Here is a 5,700-nt window from a genome sequence, read left to right on the forward strand (position 1 = left end):
GTGTCCTTAGCAGCCATCTCATCTCACCTCCCTTCTTCAACCCTCCTCCCACTGTCACTGTATGACCCCGAGCTCTGCCCTTGTGCAGGCTACAAACAAGGTTATATCATACCTTACCTCTCTGGTCCTTGTTCTGCTGGTTCCCCAAATCCAGCGGCACCGAGGATGCCCTAGAGCTGCAGAATTCTTGGCAAGAAATGATCAAATTGGTCCTCAACCACTGTACCCCAGGAGCTGTAGCCCCAGCACCCAGGCTTGGAGGAGAGGCTGGTTGCAGGATCAGTCCCTGCCATGTCTGGGAGGGCACAGAGGAAGTAAAATAACCTGATGTAGGTTGGGACGGGGCTTTGTGTTTCATTTGGGTTTTGCCAATCTGAGCCACTCCAGGATGGGGAACAGGTGGTCAGGAGTCCTAGGGCAGCATGAGGGACAGCTGGGTCTGACCAAACCCATCTCCTGCATTCCACTGTTTGAAAAACTTGGTTAATGGCTTCTTAATGAGAATCTCATCTGCTCCTTTCTCTGGTCACCTGTGGGCCAGAGCCTCTGTCTTCCTTCCAGCAGATAATCCATGCCATATTCTAGGGCAGGCGGAGACCTTAGGCTGAAATTACAGCCTTGCTTACTAATTGCTGCATATTCGCTCTCCGTAGGTATATCATTGCCAGCAATTAGCACAAAATCCTTTCCCACTCTTGTTAAGTTCCTGTGCTGCAGTTAAATACTCCCAGATCCCATTTAAATGATTTCAAATGCAATTCATTCTGGCTCGTTAAATAATTCCTCAGCAGTGTTTGTCGTCTTCTCTCTCTGTTTTCCAACAGCCACTTTCTCCCAGAAAGAGTAAGACAGGTGAAGAACAGAGAAGAAGGGGGAAGGGGAAGCGATATGAAAATTGAGAAATTTGAGGTCCATCCCCTGCACCCATATTTTCACTTCTTTTTTTCCCTTCTTATCAGGCTGAGATTTTTCCTGGTAGCTGGATTTTGAGATCTTTTGGCCCAGGGAGAACAGGTCATGCAGGATGACCTGTGGCATCCTGCACCACGTAACCAACCATAGGGGTCTGCCTCATGCTTCTCGCTGCATTTTCCCAAGTCCAGAATCATGGATGGGCAGGGTCAGTGTGACAGCAAGAGGCTGCTCAGGTCCAACTCAGGTTGCCCTGGGGACAACCTACCTGGTCCACATGTGTATCTCCCGTTTCTGAACCTTATCCCTCCTTCTCTCATCTTCTCCTCTTTTCCTTCCTGCACCAGCCAGCTTCTGTCCCTGCATCCCCATGCTGCTGGTCCAGCGCCCCATGGCATTGCCCACCTCACCTAGAAGATGTGATCTTTACCTTGACTCCAACGTTAGGTGCAGAGGTAGCGGAGCGGGGAGGCCAGGACGGTCTGAGCTTGACGAATGCCTGTCATCACCACCTGGTGTGCAATCCCACGGCATCCGTCTGTCACCAGTCACAGGTCACAGTCACAGAGTCCTGCCCTTCGACCAGGGTTGCCTACACCCCCTCGAACACAATCCTCGCGTTGTCCTTCCCGATACAGCCGTATGACATCATCTTTTGGTTTCATCTCCTGGTGGAGCTGCCAAGTCTCACGCGTACGCTGCACACTTCCCAATATTGGCTATTTTCCTTAAAGCCCTAGTTCCTGGAGACAAGTGATTCAACGAGACTCTCAGCTTTCGGTTTATACTGAGAAAGAGAAAAAAAAAAAAAAGAAGAAAAATTCTAGTTCTTGTGGCTGGGGGGAAAAATAAATAAAAGCTGTGAGTGTTATTTGAGTGCAGCCTACTGGTTCCAGAGCCAGAAGGCAAGTGGAAGGAAAACAGCATTTAATATCTTTGTTTGAATTTGGAGATCAGACTGGCAAGCTCTGAATGTCTGGGGTCAGCAGCACGGCATCTGCTGTGCCTCTATGCTGGAGAGGAGGCGAAGGAGCCTGGCTTGTCTTCTTAGGCACATCTCTGTGGCTCCACAGCCAGGGCTCTGCTCACCACGAGGAGGGACATTGTGGCAGGGAAGAGCTCCCCATCTCCCTTAGGAAAATCCAAACTCCCACTGCAATTTCAGTAGCTTCTTATTCCCTCCTGTATCCACATGAAATGCTGCCACTTCCTAAATTTGATGGCTAACCCCTTCCCACCCAGAGAACCTGTGTTACCTGAAGTGATCTCCATATGCAGCTTGATGAGTCGGTGACTTTCAGTCTGCGGTCCTTGAGGCCTGGGGGTCCAGCAACAGCTTGCAGGGAGTCATGAAAAGGTTGCTAAGGACAGCAATTCCCTTTCTGCCATTCAACAGTCCGTGGCTGTGCTACTGTCGGAAAATTTGTGGTGGTCCTTGAGTTGATGAAGCTGAAAGCCACGGTGCTCAACATGTTAAAGATCCTGCAGGATGAAAGGTGGAAGAACAAGAGAGAGCTGTCAAAGGGAGGAACAGGAGGGCAGCTGCCGGACTGCCTGTCGGGGACAGAGGAGAAGGACACATGGGTGGAGAGATTTAGGGTTCAAAACACTACTTTGTGTTTATTCCCTCGTGTGTTTGTTTATCTCAGAATGAGTTTCGAGTGAGGTGCATGGATGAACTCCTCAAGCCACTTTATTTCCCAGGTAGGAGCGGGTGACATCAAGTGCTCACAGCTAACAATCCTCCTCGAAGGCTTGGATGGGAAACGTGAGCTTGGTTGGAAGGGAATTAGCACTGAAAGGGGTGAAAGCAAATCAGGAATGTCACAACAGTGTTCACACAGTAGTTTGTTACTGAAAATCAACTTGTCTAGCCATGAGCCTCAGACTGGGACGTCATCTTATTCCTAGGCAGCCATGGCACTGCAAGGACGGTCCTGAAAAACACCCTCTAAAATAAATGGGGCAATGTAAGGGAAATCTCTGCTTGAAAAATGTGTGTCCCCATCTGTTAAACAATATTCAGGTGCTCCTGCATTTACGCTTCCTCCAGATTTATGCAGCGATGGCTTTTGAAGGCAGATTGTCTATGAGAAGAACAGATGGAGGGAACAATCCTCCCATCCAAGCTTTGCACCAGAACTGAAGATGTTTGTAATCTAGTTCTTGTTTACAGAGCCAAGGCTTCACATTAAGCCTCCTCTGGTCTGACTCTCCGGGTAGCTCACGAACCCGCCGCAGAGCTGAGATACTCCTGGTTTTACTTATTCTTTTTCTGTTGGTTTCCCAAAAAGGGCTATTTGTGAGTGCAACAACATTGTCAGGGATGTTTTCTGCACGGGCACCCGCTGAGGTCAAGAACATGGGCCAAAGATAACAAGGCAGTCAAGCCAAAATTTCCTTCTTCCCCATAGATACAGGAGAATGTTTCGGGTGTCTGAGCCAGCTTCACGACCAACTGGTGAGCAAAATCTCTCCACTACCCTGAACCTTTCATCAGCAGAAAATTTGGTGTAAAATGAGAAAAGTCATTTCATGGAAGCAAAATAACGCTCAGTCATATTGGCATCTTAGCTCCCAATCTCTCTGTTTTCTGAATCTCTGTCAATGTTCAAAGGAAAACAATGTGATTGTTAATTACAAAGTGTTTTGAATGCATGAAAGAAGCCGTTTCAGAGCCAGAGCCAGCCGGAGGCAGGAAAGCTGAGGATACGACGTGTGCCGAACTGCTTTAAAGGGCAGAAAGTCCCGTTGTAATTAAAGCTGATGCAATCGTTGTAACAGACGCAAGGTGGAAACGTTACCTTGCTCAGCTTCCCCCTTGTCTCTCCTCTGCCTGTTGGGTTTTGCTTCGGACTGGGAGGAAAATGCTGAAATATCAAGGGAGTGCTTTGCATTTCAAAGAAGTTAATGCACAAGTGATGTTGTGATTCATTAGTTGTCTATCGATGCATCAGTGTTCCAGGGTCCACGGATAAATCGACAGCCCTTATTGAAAGCCAGTGCTCCCTTAGACTCATCTTCTGCTGGCAAGTCAGAGGTGCGCAGGAAGGAAGAGACCAGCTGAAGTCTGGCAACTCAACCTCGGTGGGAAAGAAAACAGAGCTGGAGCTTTGTGCAAGAGTTAATGCTCAAAACACAGTTGCTTTCCCCTGCTCCAGATGATCTTTTTCATCACCTCATGATCCAGCCCACCATGGGAAAAGCAATCACAGCAACCTGATGATGTACAGGATGAAAGAGAAGCTCACAGCTGTGGACAGAAAAGGCATCAGATGCAGTACATGTACAAGGTAAAATATATATAGGCATGGAGCGAGGCGTGCACAGTATCCACAGGGGTGGAAAAGGAACAGGCTTAGATGCAGACACACAGACATCCACTATACACATACGGAGACATCAGGTTCCCGGAGGAGATCCAGGTGCGTGGCACAAGGGCAGCTGTGGAGCAGCAGCTCACAGGGGAGGGATGCTCAGAAGACCTCAGGATCAGCTCCAGGCACGGTGTGTTCCTCATAGCTCACTGCCCAGTAGGTCCCACTCGAGCGGGACCACCCTTCTCCAAGCCCACCTGGAGCTGGAGAAGATGTGGAGGATGGCACTTCACAGCAGAATGTCTGTGGGGCAGGAAAGGAGAGACAGTGGCTGGAGAATGAGTAGGAGAGCAGGGAGGAGAAAAAAAAATATATGTAAAAGACAGGCTGGATTAGACACCCAAACCCAAGGAAGCCTTTGGACAGAGCCAGGTGAATGCGTGTTAAGAAGGTCCGAGGAACCCAGGATGGCTTGCAGCACCAGCTCACGGTCACCTGCTCAACACCAGAGAGGGACTGCAGAGCCCAGTGTGCTGGTGCATGCCCAGCTGAGGACAGCTGTGCCACCGCCACCTCCGACTCCCTTGGCTTCTTCTCTGCCAGCACCGTTGCCAGAATTCACGAGCACCCATGGCCAGAACTTTTCGCCTGCTGGCTTGCACTTCCACCCTTCCTGAAAACAGGGCAGCTGCCTGCCTTGCCACTCAAAGACAGCCTGCCTTCGCTCCCCACCTGGGCTGAGGCTGATCCACAGGGAAGGAGGTGGTGTAGGGAAACATCTGTGATTACTCCGTGCTCTGATCTGCTGCCCACATGCTCCACAGGACTTGGAAGCTGAGGGTCGAAGGGGCTGGCAGACAGGGCTCCTCTCCCAGCTGGGAGGTCACTCCACGCTTCTCGGCCAAGGCTACTGCTGTTGGAATTCCTCTTCAGGACAGCCGGCCGGGCCCTCTTCTCATTGTCACCTCTTGGAAACTACTCAAAAGGGAATGTCCTTTTGCTCAACCCTGCTCTGCTCCTCTTGGAGCCCCCCAAAAATGCACTCAGCCATCCCACGATTGCCTCTCTCTGCCCCTGCCCTGGTTTCTTGCCCACATCAGTAAGCCAACCACCCGGGGTGCTTTGCTCTCCCCTCTCCTGTCCATCTCCTCCAGCTTTATCTGCCTGCCCTCGCGCTCCTTCACACCCAGCTCCTCCTCCCCAAAAAGGGATGCTCGAAAATGCGGCAGCTCCATTGCAGGGCAAACTCTCCCATGCCTCTGTCCTTTTCTTGACCTAATCCACCATGTGTCCCCACATCAGTGGCTCCACGTGTGGCCCAGCCCCTTCCCTCCTGGGGGGCTGCAATACCCCCAGGGTGGTTTTCCTCCTCCGTAGGAGTCATGACAGCATCAGTAACCCCAACATCCTGCTCACAGTCCCCGGCCAGGGGCTGCCTGACCCCATGCCAGATACACAATTATTTTGTTCT

Source organism: Tauraco erythrolophus, chromosome 14, assembly GCF_009769465.1.
Source record: "Tauraco erythrolophus isolate bTauEry1 chromosome 14, bTauEry1.pri, whole genome shotgun sequence".
Classification (NCBI taxonomy): Eukaryota; Metazoa; Chordata; class Aves; order Musophagiformes; family Musophagidae; genus Tauraco; species Tauraco erythrolophus.